General features: G+C 49.8%; 1 protein-coding gene across 2 annotated transcripts in view; it reads right to left on the minus strand.

The window, feature by feature from the left end:
- Positions 1-18,608, minus strand: part of PTPRE (protein tyrosine phosphatase, receptor type E) — a 179,558-nt gene that overhangs the window by 105,276 nt on the left and 55,674 nt on the right. For both annotated transcript variants that reach the window (XM_018041550.1, XM_018041551.1), the window contains exon 2: positions 2,062-2,084. The gene's annotated coding sequence lies outside the window, so the exon portion shown is untranslated. The remainder of the gene's footprint in view (positions 1-2,061; positions 2,085-18,608) is intronic.

Consider the following 18,608-nt stretch of genomic DNA (forward strand, 5'->3'; position numbering starts at 1 on the left):
CATTTCACTTAAAGTCACAAGAATCCTGGGAACTGCTTCCAGATAAGAATGAGGTTGGCAAGCGGCCTCCAACCTCAAGCGGCCTTGGCCTCCAACCAAGGTGACCTATTTATTTAGCTCTAAATGACTCAACAAAGCAAGTGTCCAACCTCACGAATTAAAAATAAATTCCTTTCTATTAACTGAAACCCTGAAGCTCTGGAAGAGAAGCTCTCAATAGTTCAGCAATGAATTTGCCACAGGCTAAGAGACCTATGATTCTAAACAAAGGCAGCAATAAGGTAGCTGTGGTAGGCACGCAAGTTCACGCTTCCAACAGACTTCCCTCACACCGAAGAGGAAGATTCTAGAAATCAGAAGCAGTCTTAGTCTAAGGACTCAGTGCCCTGAGCACAACTCTACCTTCCTGCTGAAAAGGAGGCTGGGACCAGGGGGAGGAGATGCTGCCCGAAGCTTTGGCTGCCAAGTGCCCCTGGCAGAGACCGAGGTCAGAAGTCAGACTCCTACACAGACTCCCAGCAGCTTTCGGGGGAGGAACTCCCAAATCTGCAACTGGTTTGAGACGGTGGGAGCTAGGGGCTCCCAAGTCATGGGTTCACTCAACTGAGAGCCAGGCTGACCCAGGCCCGGCCCGGCAGCAGGTCGACCAGCTCGGGCGAGCGTCTGTGGCTACTAGCATAGAGGGGCTGATGCTGAGCCAAAAGCAGAGGGAGGCAAAGGTTGGCCACGTCTAATACATCACAATCCGTACCTAGTTTCAGAAGGAGATGAGTCTGGGAGCCCGTCCTCCCGCATTTCATCCCAGCACGGTCGGGACCTGCAGCTTTTTACCGGCAGCAGGTTTAACATCCTTGCCAGCCCATTTGAATGAACAGTACCTCTCACTTGGGATCCTAAGACAAGAAGGGATGGCAGACTTCCTATAATTAAGTCTCCATCCCACTAATATCGTTCCAGGAATGACCCTTCTCTTTGATTCCCCCCATGGACATTTGCCCGAGGAAAGCGTGCCACTCAGAACCATCCACATCCAATAATTACAGGAAAAAGAACATGGGAAACAGAATGAGTTGAGTAAGTAGGAAATGGAAGTTTTCCTCTTCTTTGTCTTGATAAATCATTGACTATATTTAGCATGTTTCGAGATAGGCAGAAACAGTCCACACGACCAGAATGTCCTTGATCTTACCAGGAATGACCACAAGATGGATGCCCAGATGAAAGGCACAGCCTTGAAAAAAGGGGGCAAAGAATTGACCCATCGGCCTTAGAACAATTCTGAACAGAGTCAAGGGTTTTCAAACAAGGTGATACATTTGAGAAAGGCAACTGCCCCCATCCTGGTTCACTCGCGAAAGGCACGCACACAGGAGGGCCGAGCAAATGTCACCTGCCCATAAGCTGCAGCCACTTTAAAAGCTCTTAGATGGTCTTCCCTCAGTTTCTTTAGGAAACCTGACCGCAGTGAGTGGATGAAGTGAACACAGAAAAAGTGATGGTATTTCTTTTCCTAAGTACCAGGACCTAGAGGCTGTAGCATATTACCTCAAAAGGCAAAAGCTGATGGAATGCCAACACTGTTTTTTATTTTTTTTTATTTTTTACTAAAAGTGCAATCCAGAAAAGCTCCTTTTCAGCAGTTTTCCCCACAGCAGATCAATTTAAGAAGCAATTACCATCAAAGCAATTATGTACCCTGTGCTCCCAACAGTCCCCAAATGTGTGTCACTGAGATAAGATGAGGCCCTTTTCACTGAGGACAAGTCAGTGAGGGAAAGCATGTGGACACTGCGTTCTCAACAATGCATTTCAGGGCTCTGAGCAGCTGAGCCAGATTTGAAAAACCAAAAAAAAAAAAAAGAAAAGAAATTATATAACCAAAACCGTGATATGGGCCTGCTCAAGCCATTTAAGGCATAAAATTCAAATGTAACATGCTGACCACATGGCCTTCTTTCTCTAGAAGATAATGCTTCTCTAACAATGAAAGCCAACACATTTTTTTTTTTTCCACTAGTTAACTACACACCAGAGAGAATCTTTGAAAAGTTTTGTACTCACCAAGGGAAAACGAGGGCTATAGTCTGAAAAAGAAAGAGAAAAAAAGAGAGGGTCAGTTTTCTGGTTAAAAACAGCGCTCTTTTTTGCCACTGCTTTCTCCACAGCACTCGTGGAATGTGCTCATGTTCCCCTCATGATCTGGGAGCTTCAGGAGACCCGGGTTCAATCCCTGGGTCAAGAAGGTCCTCTGGAGAAGAGGATGGCTACCCAGTCCAGTATTCTTGCCTGGAGAATCCCATGGACAGAGGAGCCTGGTGGGCTACAGTCCATGGGGTCGCAAAGAGTCGGACACGACTGAGTGACTAACACACATACACTGACACATTTTAATCTCAACAATAATAACACCTTTTCCCCACAAATATCAGCTTTCAAAAGCATCCTGCCCTGAGCGCTCCTGTAGTCTCTGCTTGCCCTCTGATGGCTGACCAGGGAGGGAGCACCCTGGGTCTGAAGTGTTGGCCTCTGGCCCCTGAGGGCTCCATCTGTCAGGGGCTCCTTCTGTGATCAACAGTGTCCCTTCCTCCCAAGCCACCCCATCAGCCCGTCTCTCCACAGACAGCCTCTTCAAGCCCGCTGGGGACACCTCCCTGCACCCCACTTTTCCAGCTCAGTCAGTATCCAGCTCACTCACCATTCATCTAGCGCTCATGCTCTGTTGGTATTCAACAACTCTACTGAGCTATCATTTACATCCCATAAAGCCCACCCGATTAAAATATACAATTCAGCAGCATTTAGCACAATCACAGGCTTCCCAGGTGGCGCAGTGGTAAAGAATCCACCTGCCAATGCAGGAGACGCAGAAGATGGGGGTTTGATCCCGGGAAGATCCCCTGGAGGAGAAAATGGCAACCCACTCCAGTGTTCTTGCCTAGAGAATCCCATGGACAGAGGAGCCTGGCGAGCTACCGTCCATGGAGTTGCAAAGAGTCGGACACGACTGAGCAACTGAGCACGGACACGACCCCCGAATAGTCCTGGTGAATCCCCGCATGCACTCACGCAGCACAGCCACAGTTTCACCATCTTCCTTGCCATCTACCTGGAGCACACTTCATCATCCCAAAGGAAGTCCCCTACCCATTAGCTCCTAATTCCCCCCGCCCACCCTCTCCCCACCTATTGGCTCCAGGCAACCACTAACCTATTTTCTGATATGGATCTGCCAATTCTGGAAAATTCATATAAACAGGGTCCAACAGCAACTGGCTGCTTTCACGGAGTATGCTTTTGAGGTCCATCCATGCCATGGCCTGTACTAGTTCTGACTCCCCTCTATGGAAGGCTACCCTCCCATTATGTGGACGGACCACCTTCTGTTTATCCATTCTGCTCAGCCGAACAACATGACCATGTTCTAGGATCTTGTGTGAGTGGCCAGTGAGGCAGCCTCGTGCCAGGGCTGGGAGCGGGCATCTCCCAATGGCTGGAGACCTCACCCTGTTGTCATCATCTTTCTGCCCTGATGGACGGTGGAATCATGCTTTGATGTCACTATTGTTTATTTTTTTTTATTTTATTTTTTTTAAGATTTAAAATGTTTTATTTTTTATTTTTATTTTTTTAAATTTTAAAATCTTTAATTCTTACATGCATTCCCAAACATGAACCCCCCTCCCACCTCCCTCCCCATAACATCTCTCTGGGTCATCCCCGTGCACCAGCTCCAAGCATGCTGTATCCTGCATCAGACATAGACTGGCGATTCAATTCTTACATGATAGTATACATGTTCACCATTGTTTAAACAGCAAATGCAGTACGTGGCATTTTCCACCAAAATAGACTACTTATCTTAGCCATGGCCAGGCTAGATGTGTTAAACCAATTACACTGATAACAAGTTGTTGCACTAATTGAAAAGTTGACCTGGGAAGGAGGTTTGAAGCCAAAGCAGCAGAAGAAATAATTCTAATATCGAGGAATCTTGCGTCTGTGTCTGCAGATGTGTGTGTGTGTGTTTAGTTGCTCGGTTGAGTCCGACTCTTCTGTGACCCCAAGGACCGTGCCCCATCAGGCCCCTCTGTTCATGGAATTTTCCTGGCAAGAATACTGGAGCGGACTGGGACTGCCATCTCCTACTCCAGGGGATCTCTAACCCAAGGATCGAACCTGTGTCTCTCGCATCTCCTGCATTGGCAGGCAGATTCTTCACCACCGCGCCACCTGGGAAGCCCAATCTTGCATCTACGTATCGGTAATGATGGGAGACTGAACGCTCCCCCCTAAAACTGAGACAGAGGCAAGGGTGTCCACTCTCTCACTCACATTTAATGTTGTCTTGGAAGTCCCAATCAGTGTGCTAAGGCAAGGAAGAAAAATACACAGACGTTGGAAAGGAATAATACGACCTTATGCTCAGATGACAAGATCATGTACATAGAAAATTCCACAAATCTACAAAGAAGCAATGGAAACCCAGTCTGTTAGTGCGTAACCCAACCTGTTTAAAGTCACAGAGTTCCCAGAGAGCAAAGGAGCCCAGAAGCACACAGAGAACACCGGGGGAAAGATAAGCGGGCGTTAAGTGTTGGGTGAGAGGGAATCATCGGGGGCACAGAAACCACTGTTTATAGAGATAACTTATTACAAGAGCCCACTTCTTCTAATCCCGCAAAAGATCTTGGGAAGATGCTAGAAAGAGTAACTTCTGGTCTTTGTCTGGGGCCAAGTATGGGGAGAGGCCAGGGGTCCCAGGTACCCTTAATATATCAGGAGGATTCGTAGAAATCCTCACAACTCTCTTCCAAAACAACGCTGAATCATCTTAATGTAAAACAAAACCCCAAGATGTGCAGAAGCAGGCCTGCAGCCTTGAATCAAACTGAAATAACAACCACAAGACCAAAAGGCCAGCTGGGTGTAGAACCCAGTGGGCAGGGTGTCAGCGGATGGTTAAGGAAATGAGAAAGTACGATGGACTACATCCTAAACGAGCCCAATTATTAATCATTTTAAATTAAACTTTGAAGCAAATTTTTTTTAAACAAAGCCAAAATACACGAAACAGTGGGCACTACAAAGAGATCACACATTAATGCTGGCTCGGGGCTCACACATGCTCGCTTGAAACCACAACTACCAGCTTCTCTGAAGGACAGAATTAGAGCAAAACCCCAGCAACCAGAATATCCTCTGAAGTCAGCTTTCATCACACAAACACTTCCTTTAGCCCAAGACCCCTCTGCAGATGCCTACTGCCACAGTGGCCCAAGATCTGAAAAGGTGAAATAAGCACATTATAAAGTGAGGGTAGGGGAAGCTGGTCCCGTGGACAAACCCACTCCTCTTGAAGAGGGTTGTCCCTGGGGAGCTTACAGGGCACAGTGCCACGGCTGGATGGGCTCCTGGTCCTCCTGGAACAGCATGATTCTCCAAAAGAGGAGAGGAGAGAAGCTGCCGCTTCACTGAGCCCGTCGAGTGCCTCGGTGCCTGTCTGCAGCACCCACAGCCAACAGCCAATCGCAAGAGGCAAGAGGAGTCCCATTTTAAGGATGAGAAGACTGAGGCTCGGCGAGCTCTCTGACCTGTGTCACCCAGAACAGGGAAGCAGGGGTGCTAACCCAGAGATGCTGGGACCACTCTTGGCTGGCCGCCCAGGGGAAGGCAGCCTACACTGTGGCTTCCCCTGGTTCGCTTGTGTTTTCCTTTCTCATCTCCATCCCCCCATCCCCACCGGAAGTCGTCACTTCTCCAGGGACCACCTTTCCTATCTTTACATCCCTAATGTCTGGGGTGCTGCCTGCCAGGAGAAGGACCCACAGAAGACTTTTTGTCCAGGGTGACAGGGATATTGGAGGATTCCTTCAAGCCTCTTCTAACTCTAGAAGGAGCTCCACTGCGGTCTAAGGGCCGGAAAGATCTAGAAACGCCCAGGCTGGCCACACACTTCCTGTGGGGAAAAGCAGTTCTATGGGAGAGGCTGGGCTCACAGAAGCCTGGGCTTCTGACCACACATGTGTGGAAGTCTGTCCCCAGGATGGACAGGGCCAGCCGCTCGGCTTCAGAGAGCAGAGGCAGGGGGATGTGGCTAGCTAGAAGCCCGGGAAAGAGGCTGCACTGAGCGAGGCTATGGAACAGGGGAAGTCCACCAAGGCGGGGCAGGGAGGGCAGCCAAGGTCAGGCGGGCGGGCACTCCTCCAGGAAGTGACCCAGCCACAGGGCTGGTCCCGATCGCTCACAAGATATGGAAAGACCCAGTGATGTCACTGTGCATCCAGACCTCGCTCAGAAGAAAGGAAAACAGCACCATCGGGGCTGCTCCATTCAAGGCAAACATGAAGATTATTCTGATTTGTCAAGCTCTGCGCTGGGCAGCCTTTCCAAGCGCAGACAGAAGTGAAAGGTCCTTTCCCTGGGCCTGAAGCACCGTACACATTCCAGTGGTTAGACTATGTGTTGCCGAGGGTGTATCGACAACTTTTCCTTTTAAATTGGCGGTATTGACATGCTTTTCTTTTAAATCAGTGGTGGCATTTTAAAAAATGTACATTGGATGTACATTTAAAAATTTGGATGTACATTCACATTTTATTTTTAAATTTGTATATATGTATTTCTACATGTACAGCGTATCTAAAATGTGAACTTTTAGTGATGGGTTAAAATGCTATAAAACAAGGGCACACAAATAAAAATCTAACACAGGCGATTCGATACTGTAAACTCTGGCCTTGAGGTCACCTTCCAGGAATGATCAGACCCTAGAGTGAAGGGCCTCCATCCTGGCGGTGTTCTCTTGGGCTCTGTGTCCCCCAAAACATCACCTGGTCCCGAAGTGTTGGTCACAGCCCTTGGAAGAGCACCAAGTGTCATTTTCTCTCAGTCACGGTGACACTCCAGCACCACGACCAGGATTGTTAACGTGGATGGGGTCCCCTGGGAAGATCCCTACACCTGGGAAAGCAACTGAGACCCCATGGCATCCACCAAAGGCAGTGGAAATGGAGAAACCCCCCCAAATGACCCATTGCTGCTTTAGCATCGTGTCCAGGGCAGAGCTCACCCTGCTTCCTGGTGCTGATTCAAAGGAGAGTAGAGAGACGCCTCTGAATCATCCGCCGCAGATCCTGGCTGATATCATAACTCTGCCGTCTCACAGCTTCCTTGTTTACCTTCCTGGCATCAGCGAAGCTGTGAGTTTCTTTATTTTCTAATGCATGAAAGGAAGGCCGGAAGTTGTTGCTGAACAGGGGAAGTAGCCTCCCTGAACGATGAGCAGTTTGGTAGACTCTTCTGCCCACCCTGCAGAAGGGGGAGGAAGGTCCCTAAACCGATGTTGCCAAGGCTGAAAAAAAAATCCATTTTCTCAGGCTCCCGTCCTGTCACTCTATGACGGACAAGCTGGCCTTCTAAATATTTGGCAACTTCTAACAATTATCCATGGGCAGCTGCTCAGAAGAAGATCCATGCCTGCTTTCCAAGAGTGTTTTCTGAGGCACAATCCCCTGCCCCCCAAACGCACATCTCTAATTACCCCACAGTTGGGCGTTCCCTCTTTGGATGAGGAAACTATACAAATTGGTAAGCCCAAGACTCCACTTTCGGAAGTACAAACAGCTTCCAGTTTCCGCTCTTCACGTCTGTCTAGGCCATGATCAAACAGATGTTTTTCTTGGTCTAATGAACGTTCAGCAAAGCTCAGAGAAAATGATGTCTCTCTAATATTTAAATACTGAATCAGTGTTTGGAGGTGTTATTTCTTGGAGAGTCAATTTGAAACGCCCTCATTTCTCACCAGGTGGCTCGAGGCCTGTGAGCAGGCCACCAACTGTGTGTGATCACCCTAGCCTCCACCATAAAAGGCAGCAAGGCACAGATGCCCGGGGCAAAGCCGTGCTCTCCAAGGGGTGGACCACCACATTAACTCATTCTTCAGGAGGATCATTCTTCCTGTGGACCCAGGATGAAAGGAAACTACCATGTGCTTCTTAATTTAAAAATATCAATTGTTGCTGTTATTTAAAATGTCAGTTATCAGCAATGATATACAATTGGCAAAGGGATGAGGGAAATGTGCCACCTGGTTCATATTAAGAGCTGTGTTTGGGGGAGAAGGGATCCAGGTATGTGTGTGGCTGAGTCCCTTCACTGTTCACCTGAAACTATCACATCATTATTAACTGGCTCTATCCCAAAACAAAAGAAAAAGTTTTTTGGTTTTAAAAAAAGGAAAGAAATACATCAACGGAACATAACGGACTCTGAAAATAGATCCCAATAAATATAGTGGTTTATAACAAAAAAAGAGATGCAATTTTATTATTACATAGTAGTAAGTATTGCTAATGATAAAGGCAACAGGCTTCTGCCCATCAGACTGGCATCAGTAAGAAGAGCCAAAGGTGTTGGGAATCACCGGCCCTGGATTGCTTCCCAGAGCCTGAAGTTCCCGGGGAAGAATCTCAGGACGTGGAGAGGCCACAGAAGTGGTACCCGGACACTCTCCAACTTAGAGGTCTACATCCTACTTCTAAGGCCTCCTACTTCTAATGCCAAGCTCCCCTTTCGGCAACCCCCTCCAAAAGCCACAGTGTGCTTCTCTCAACATTGTCCAGAGTAGAAATTTCTAGAGGCCTTTCCCCAGAGAAACTGTGTTTTACTTCCCTCCAGACACACCAAGATCTCCCCACACCATCCCTTTCCTCACGCTGCTCCCTGCCCCAAAAAGCTCCCATCTCCCCCAGACTTGCCAGGGGGTGCTCAAGCCCTGCCCTCTCATCGAAGGCCTCCCATCGAAGCCGTTAGGCTACCTTGGTCTTCTTCCTCCTGCCCCAGGGACACACAGCTGTTCTCTGCTTCACCCTCTGTCTGCACCCTCTTCCTCCAGCCCCATCGTTACATCAACATGATGCACGAGACAGTGGATGGAGATACGGCCACCCCGGCTGCCGTCCCGGCTGCCCTGTGATGTGGGCGGGTACAGTCTAGAGTTCACAGCTGACAGAAGCAGGATGCAGACACTCACCCCAAATCCACAGTCTGTGGCGAGTTCACTACTTTCTGAACAGAAAACCTTTATCTCTAACTCGAACTTCTTTGTTACATACACAGTTCTGTGCACATACTAGAAATTCAGAAAATACTGGTTGGAAGAATGAATAAGTGCTTTAAACCAGACGTGACTGTTCATTAAGCGTTTACTTATATGCTAGGGTCATGCCAAGCACAGAGTATTTAGAGATTTTTAAAAAGTACGTGGATGGAAGCTCCAGGTGTTTACTCTAAAGGAGTCCAGAGACAGGCTGATCAACAGGTCACTGAAACACTGGGGCGAGCAGGGTCTGATCTGGTGGGTCCAGGGGCTTATGAGAGATGACAGTAGCAGCCCTAAGCCATGTGGGCTGAAGCCAGGTATCTTTCTTTGAGGATGAGATTCCCAGGCAGATGACACAAACAGAGGCTAGGAAGCTGGGTAGCTTGTGGAGCATTCTAAAAGTAGCAAATAATTTGAATCCTGGCTTTGACCTCAGAGCAAGTTGCTTCCCCTTTTTGAGCCTTAGTTTCCTCCCCTGCAAAATAAGGATACACATCCCTACCATGCTGGGCTGATAACTGAGAGACGAACCCCATCCAGGACCCCAGACTGAACTCCGTAGATACCCCAGTCACTGAGAAGGATCTGGATCTGTGAGGCAGGCGGGCCATGGGAAGCCGCAGAGGCATTTGGTTTGGATTTAGGCTGAAGCTACGGGTGGACTGCAGAAGTCTGCCAGCCTGGAGTCCCTTTCTGCTCTCCTCCAAGGTCACTGCGGTAGCTGCAGGGAGTTACAAAGGCGGGGTTGAGCTGAGTGTGGACGGCGGGTCCCTGATGGTCCAGGTGAGGGATGGAGGGGTACTCCTGATGTCAGTGGCACTGGAGAGGGAGCTGCGGGGAGGTGACTACTTAAAGACCCAGGGGGCAGAGCCCACCAGCCTTGGGGAATGTATGTGAAGAGGAAAGCAAGGGAGGGAGAAATCAAGGTGACCTTGGACTTGGGCGCCCGTGTAGACGTTCGCCACTCCTGGAGGTGGGGTGCTTGTCTCAGAGTCGCCAGGGAGTGGTGTGTGCGCAAATCCCACAGACATACAATGTCCCCAAGCTTCTGAAAGCAGACATCCACGTCCAAAGAAAGAGAGAGCACCTTTTGGAAATGGTACGATCATTTTTCAGGAACATGGTAAAAAGAGCAGAGAAGTTCGTTAGGTATTTCCAAAAAAGACTTTGAAAATCTGTAAACCAGACAACCAAAAGGTCTACGAATCAACCAGTTATTTTGCCCCAGACCCCTCAAACACTTCGTAGTTTCCCCTCTCTTTAACTGGCTGATCTGAACCATCTAAATTAACTATATTATTAAGAATTTGTGGACAATGCACAGAGAAGAGGCTGGCATTAAAACAACACGGGGAAAGGGAAGATCTCCCATATTCACTGTGTTGTCTTAAAGGGAAAAAGCTCAATGTCTTCATCTGACAGCAAGCTCGTGATGAAAGGTGAGCTTTGGGGGAATTCATCGGTTGCTGAGCTTCTAACAAAAACGTCTCCAGGCTCGACATGCGTTGTCACTGAGGACAAGCCCCGATTTCCACCCCCCGGCCTGCACAGAAGAAGTCCTGTGAGCTTGTGATGAATCCCTCCTCCACACGTTAAGAACACTGCGGCATTCATCTGCAAACAAAAATGGCATTATGACACAAATATGTAGCCTCGCATCCGGCAACAATATACTGCCACAGACGTGTCGTGCTTGACTGCCATTCGGTTTTGTCTACCTAGAAAGGTCAGCCCTCCTCTTCCTCGGGGAGGCAGCGCACCCATCATCCTCAAGGAAAATGGTTTTCTTTCTTTACGACTCAGGGAATCATCCTCCAATGAATGGATCTGAGCTGCTTCTACAGGCAAGCTGTACGTTCCCGAGCACTGGGGCACTGGGGCAAACGTCGTGATGTCAGAAGCAGGAAGTGGAATGTGGACCCCAAGGCCCTCCCTACCTCCCACGTGGCCGGTGGTCTGCCCTGAGGTCCAAGTCCGAGGGAGGGAGGGAGAAGCAGCGCCTTTGCGCCCCAAGTCAGGCCCTGCCCCCTGCCACCATGAGAGGCGGGGTGACCTTCCCAGCTAGGCGACCTCGGGCAGGCCTCTCACCCTCCCTGTACTTCCACAGTCTCCGGGCAGGAGATCCCGGACGACCTCAGAGGAAGACCTGACGTCTATAGCATTGTGAGAAGGAGCTTGTATGTGCAAGTGAGGGGGGAGGTCCAGGTAAGGGGCAGCGCAGGACGGGGTTGGGGGGTTCCTGCTGCCCCCTTGGGGGTGGCGGCGGGCTGGGGTCATGTGCACAGGGGTCAGAGGGGCCCTGATATCCTGTCAGCCTCAAGGCTGTACATGCTCACTGCAGGGGCCCCTCTAATCTGCACAATGACCTGGAAGGCAGCTGCGTGGGGTTACGAGGTCAGAAAGAAGTCAAGCCTGAGACCAACCCAGCTGGATTCATGCTCCCCAGCCCGGGGCAGGAAGACCCCCAAATGTTCGGGAATCCTGGTGCTTCAATTCCCCAGGGCCAGGAATCACTTCCTGGGAGACAGGCCGCATGCGAGGAGCGGCCCCCTGGACCACAGCTGACAAAGGGATCCTGGCCCAGCCTGCCAGAGATGCCTCCTCAGCCATGGCCCCCTCACTTCCTTAAAAACCACCATCAACCTGATAACTGCAGCCAAGGACACCACAGAGCCCTCTGCCCGCCTAACCTCAGGTTAGGAACTCAGGTCAGTGATTCGGGAGCAAATTCAGCTCCACTTGATCAACATAGAGCTGGTCTCTGAAAAGGTAAAGCTCTGGGAGCTGGATTTGCCGACGCTGTGCAGAGCCCAAGGCCAGGCCTGAATGTGGCAGGACCTCAGGGAGACAAGCAGACCCTCTCTCCATCCCCTGGCCACCCCAGGAGGTGCCCCTGACTGGCCTGAGCAACTGCCCACCCTGCTGCCCACATCTTTGGCCAACAGAGAGCTGGGGGTCTCACTCCAGGGCTGCCAAGTTTGTAACAAACCTCCTTCCATTTTTAAACGGGAAACCACAGGTTCCCAGGAGCCTCTGAGAACCACCTCGTGAGACAGACGCACTCAGGGCAGGACTGGACAGGACCCTCCTTCCCAAGGGGTCTTTTCCATCCAAGAGAACTGAAATCACCGTGACCGTGAGCACAGTAAGGCTGGGGCCGCCACGCATGGGCCAGTGTACACGCGGCTCCGCTGTGTATCCAGCCCCAAGCAGGCAGCTTCTCCCTGAAGCCTCCCCCTAGAGTGAAGACCGAGGCCAACCCTCCCCGTGACCGAGGAGGAAACAGAAGCCCTGAGACTGGGTGACAGCCCTCCGTTTCGGAACAAACCTCACTCTCCACCCGAGTCTGTTACTGTAAGAGCCGTGTTCCCAAAGCTGCCTCACCCCTCGCCTGGGGCCGGATCCCACCTGAGCAGTGGACTCAGCGGCCTGTGCACACGTGGGCGACCCTCTGTGCAAACGTGCCAGCCTCTGCGACCGCCATGGGCATCAGGGTGCGGTGCTCATGAGGAACGAAGCCCCCATCACAGGTTATGTTAAGACCCTCCCTAACACTTCAGTTCCGTGTGACACAGAGGCGGGGCCTCTGCGTGCGGCACAGGACACGGGGGCTGTGCTGTCGTGGGTTAGGACAGGACATACGATTCAGGATAATGACCCCAGGTGACTTTGCTGTGTTACCTGCTTTTATTTTATGTACATTAAACAATTATTTATTTGGCTGCTCTGGGTCTTGGTTGCAGCGTGTGGGATTTAGTTTCCTGACCAGGGATTGAACCCTCCACCCCCCTGAATTGGAGGCGTGGACTCTTAGCCCCTGGACTACCAGGGAAGTCCCCGTGTCAACTAACTTTAATGGCATAGAAACCAATCTATCCAACTACTGGCCCTAGGTAAATTTCACCTGGGGAATGGGCTATTTTTAAATGACTAACCATTCATAACTAAAATGAAATGATCTTTCTCCCATGGGGCTTCTCAGTTTAGCTCAAATGGTAAAGAATCTGCCTGCGATGCCAGAGACCTAAGTTTGATCCCTGGGTCAGGAAGATCCCCTGGAGGAAGGTATGGCAACCCACTGCAGTATTTCTGCCTGGAGAATCCCATGGACAGAGGAGCCAGGCAGGCTACAGTCCATGGGGTCACAAAGAGTCAGACACGACTGGCAAATGACTTGAGTAGGAATACTATCCACCTAAACTCTCTCAATCTTGATGTTGAGGGAAACATCAAGTTATTTCATTTGTGAATGCAGCTGTAATGGAAAATTTAGAATACGTTAGTGAACTTTGTATGCTGTTGGATTACTGAAAAAAAATGTCTACGTTTTCAAGCTTCAGAGTTTAGAATAATAATTAAAAAAAAAATAGGAGTCTGTAGGCTCTTTCCATCTGTGACTGCAACATGTAATCGGTTGACCAGCCGATTGTTTCTTGAATGCCTACTATGTTGTCCTGGAGCAGGAAATGGCAACCCACTCCAGTATTCTTGCCTAGAAAATCCTGCGGACAGAGGAGCCTGGAGGGCTATAGTCCACAGGGTCACAAAGAGTCAGACATGACTGAGCACGCACGCACGCAGGCACTCCACTACGCGAAAGCATTTGACAAGGTGCTTTGGGCTACATAGAACAGTGCCACAGATGAGCTCTCAACAGTGGTGAGGGAGGATCCTCCCATCCTTCCCCCAACCCCCGACTCCAGGCAGCAGCCAGGGAGGACAGGCAGCTGCCTCTCAGGACAGGAATCTGAACTCTGGTCCTGGGCAGGTGGAGGGCAGGAGGAGGGCAGTCCAGTACCATAGCTCTGATTCCAGCCAGTTCCGTGAATACAGACCTTTCACCTGCAAAGCTGCGGTTACAGTGCGAGGACCCACCCCGCCCCCTCCCGCCGCTGCCTTTCCCTGGCTTGGCGGGCTTTGAGGGCTGCGGTGCTCTCTGATCCCTGAAGGCCCTGGGAGGACAGTCCCCAGGATCTGCACAGTGCAATGGCCTCTGCCTTTCCCAGCCCCTCACCTCTGATTCTCTAGGTCCAAAGTGTATGGCGGGCTCCATTGCGGGCCAGGGAAACCCCTTGGTTACCCACCATTCTGTGTGTGTACGTAAGTTCCTCTAGGGAAAAGAAAGAAAACAACTCAACTGCTATGATGCGGGCAAATGAATTCTCGTGTTTCCAGGCAGGGGAGGGGAGACACCCATGCTTCCTTCTGCAAGGCTCCTGACCCTGGATCTAGGGCCCTTGAGCCTGGGCAGTGGAGCCCACTGTAGGCATCAGCATGTCCCTGAACGCTGAGGACCGTGGCAGCCGCTCACTCTGGTCCTGACCAACCAGATTCTACAGATCCCAGCGCAATCGGCTTCTCTACAGATGCCGAAGCCACAGGACCACCGGCCGTGGGTGTGCATGTCACCTCCTCACCCGCACAGCGACCCTGGAAGGCTCAAGAGCACTGGGTGAACCCAGGGCTCCTCTTGTTAATCCAGACTATATAACCTTTCATTTACGCTATCCTTAGAAGATTCCACTAGAAAGAGAAGGTGAAAGAAATGAAAAAAAAACACCCAGAATTTACTGAATCCGATGCCAAGGTATTAGCTTTCCATCCTTAATTCAGTACAGCATCCTCAGGTCTGTAATTTTTTAAGTTAAGGGATTAATCCATGCTGCGGAGATAGGAAAGGGATTTCTTCACCTTCCGGGAGGGGGAGGGGTGGGCAGGGGAAATCACTGTTGCAAACGCTCAACTGGATGACTCAGGCTTTCAAAATAAAGTCCTCACAGAATCCAGCACCAGGAAAGTGTTGACGTTTCCTGAAAAACCAGGACGTTCTTTTAATCGTCCTGGAACAATCAATACAAGCCATTGTGTTTCCGTTTTCTGCCAGGTCAGCCAGGAAGCTTAGGACTGGATTTAAGGCACAATTACAATCACGTCTTATCTCCAGGGAAAGGGAGCTGGCATCTGTGGAATGCCTTACTTGTACAGGGCGCTTCCAACCAAATATTTTTAATTGAACGCTCGCAATCGCCCGGTTATTATTCCAGCTCATGGAGTAGAACAGCAGAGTTAACTCACCAGACCCAAACCCGCCCAAATCATGAACCACCCTGACACTGTGCAGCCTCTTGTCCCTCTGGCGTCCCGGAAACTTCTCGGCGGTAAAGAGCACAGGTTATCAAGATGTCACTATGGTAACTCCATCCCCAGGATGGGAATGATGGGTGCTTCCGGCCCCGGGCTCTGACTCACAGTTCCCTGGTTCTGAGGTGGCCTTGAGGTGGCCGGGATGAGTGAGCACTTTATTGGGTAGACCCCAGGCTAGGCAGGGTCCGTCCAGATAGCTGTGCCTTCGCTGGACGTCAGGCCCTGGGTGGCAGCCCCGTAAGACGATGCCCCTCTGCTTCCCCCTCCATCTCTCACTGGCGGCTGCCACTCTCCGTCATCCCCACTGGCCTTCTCCAGCCCAGAACACAGATGACTTCAGCGTCCTGGAGATCTCCCAGCAACACAGAACCCAAAGCACTGTTGCACTTGCAGTTATGCTGAACGGTAAAGGGTCGATTCCCATAGCAGTGACACCTTCCCTGAACACACACAATGTGTCACTGGTCATTTGGTGAGAACTGGCCACTAAGACGACGACTCTGTGACCTACACAGGGACACCAGCACCCGTAAGGACCAACTGGGATGCAGTTGAAGCCAAGCCGCAGAGATTCACTGAAAATCTGCACAATGCCTTGCGCATCGTGGGTGCTCATGAAACACGGGGTAAAAGGTGGTACACAGTCTCTGATTCTGTTTATATAAAGTTCAAAAGCAGATTGAACGAAGGCAAGGAGCAGAAGAGGGGAGAGGGGTTTCCCTGGAAGGTGAGGTGGGAAAAAGCAGCAGGAGGCTTGCGTGGGGGCAGGTTACCCAGGGGCTCACTCTATGAAAATCCAAGGTTCCATGCATTCTTCCCAACTTGTGTGTTCAGTTCGTAGGTATGATTTAATTTGATCTGCTATTTCAGATCACTGCTAGTATTACTTTTTGCCCTGTATAAACAAACAAATCAATTAACAAGTGTGGCTCAAAACATCAATTTGCAAATACAGTCAACTGAAAAATGTTCTCACTCTATCTGCTCCTCACTCAACAGGGGGACAGATGACCCTCAGCACTGACAGACTTAAAGCGTCGAAGGGCACAGGACCCCTGGCCTGACTGTGCCCCAGGCGTTTGCTTGTTTGACGTCAGAAGCCTGATTTCTTAGAGAGCAAGCTTATTTACCTTTACTCATGAACTTTATTTGAAATGACTTTGGATTCTTACCATATTTGTGTTTACTTTGTTCTTATCTCTTTCTAACTTTAACCTTTTTACTTTGCACTGGGGATGTTCAGTCTCCCAGTCGTGTCTGACTCTTTGCAGCTCCATGCACTGTGGCACACCAGGCCTCCCTGTCTCTCACCATCTCCCAGAGTTTGCCCAAGCTCATATCCCTTGCATCAATGATGCCATCCAGCCATGTCATCCTCTGATGCCCTCTTCTCCTTCTGACCTCAATCTTTCCCAGCATCAGGGGCTTCTCCAGTGAGTTGCTCTTTGAGTCAGATAGCCAAAATACTGGAGTTTCAGCTTCAGCGTCAGTCCCTCCAACAAATATTCAGGGTTGATTACCCTCACGATTGACTGGTTTGATCTCCTTGATGTCCAAGGGACTCTCAAGAGTCTTCTCCAGCACCACAGTTTGCAGGCATCAATTCTTTGGCTTTCTGCCTTCTTTACGGTCCAGCTCTCACAGTCTTACATGACCACTGGCAAGACCATAGCCTTGACTATATGGACCTTTGTTGGCAGAATAATATCTCTGCTTTTCAACACACTGTCTAGGTTTGTCATAGCTTTCTTGCCAAGAAGCAAACGTCTTCTGATTTCATGGCTGCAGTCACCATCAGCAGTGAGCTTAGAGCCCAAGGAGAGGAACTCTGTCCCTATTTCCACCTTTCCCCCTTCTATTTGCCATGAAGTGATGGAATCAGATGCCATGATCTTAGTTTTTTAATATTTAGTTTTAAGCCAGTTCTTTATTTGAAATGACTTTTTGACTTTTATTGCATCTGTTTTTATCTTGTTTTAATTTTTTTCTAACTTTAAACTTTTTATTTTGCATTGGGGTACAGCCCATTAACAACGTTGTAATAGCTGCAGGTGAACAGTGAAGGGACTGCGCCATACATATACACGTATCCGTTCTCCTCCAAACTCCCTTCCCATCCCGGCTGCCACACACGACTGAGCAGAAATCCATGTGCTCTACAGTAATTCCTTGTTGGTGATCCATTTTGAATATAGCCGTGTAGTGTGTACATGACCTTCCCAAACTCCCTGACTATGCCTTCTCCTCGGCAACAGTACATTTGTTTTCTTAGTCTGTGAGTTCCTTTCTGTTTGGTAAGTAAGTTCACTTGTAGGGATAGGAATCTCCAACTTGAATGCAAATCTTTATGATGTTGATCTTGACCTTGACCTTGACCCTTCAGTGGTGGGAGAGATTGCCTCTTAGGGGCTGCCTGGGTGCTCTGGTCAAAGCACCTGGATTTGGATGCCTCCTCCTGCCAAGGGAGGAGCCGGGACAGCTAGCCTCCCCTTTCTGAGCTGTGGGGTTTCCATTTACAAAACGAGGGGAGTTCCCTTTGTCCTGGGGAGGTGGGTGGGGGGACCGACTAGCCCAGCTTTGCCTGGCACTTTCTGGTTCTACATTCAAAATCCTGTGTGCTTAGTTGCTCAGTCGTGTCTGACTTTTTACAACCCCAAGGACTGTAGCCCACCAGATTCCTTTGTCCATGGGATTTCTCAGACAAGACTGCTGGAATGGGTTGCCATTTCCTTCTGTAGGGGATCTTCTTGCCCCAGGGATTGAACCCACGTCTTGTATGTCTCCTGCAACGCAGGCAGATTCTTTACCACCAGAGCCACCTGGGAAGTCCACACTGAAAATCCTAGGGGCCTGTAAACCCCTCAGTTCAGTTCAGTTCAGTCAGTCGTGTCTGACTCTTTTCAACCCCATGGACTGCAGCACACCAGGCCTCCCTGTCCATCACCAACTCCCAGAGTTTACTCAAACTCATGTCCATCGAGTCGGTGATGCCATCCAACCATCTCATCCTCTGTCGTCCCCTTCTCCTCCTGCCCTCAATCTTTCCCAGCATCAGGGTCTTTTTTGATGAGCCAGCTCTTTGCATCAGGTGGCGAAAGTATTGGAGTTTCAGCTTCAGCATCAGTCCTTCCAATGAATATTCAGGACTGATTTCCTTTAGGATTGACTGGTTGGATCTCCCTGCAGTCCAAAGGACTCTCAAGAATCTTCTCCAACACCACAGTTCAAAAGCATCAATTATTTGGCACTCAGCTTTCTTTATAGACCAACTCTCACATCTATACATGTCTACTGGAAAAACCCCTCACTCGCCGGCAAACTGAGTGGCTGGTCACCGGGTGGGAACGTGGGATGTGCCAGGGAA

Source organism: Capra hircus, chromosome 26 (genome assembly GCF_001704415.2).
Source record: "Capra hircus breed San Clemente chromosome 26, ASM170441v1, whole genome shotgun sequence".
Taxonomy (NCBI): Eukaryota; Metazoa; Chordata; class Mammalia; order Artiodactyla; family Bovidae; genus Capra; species Capra hircus.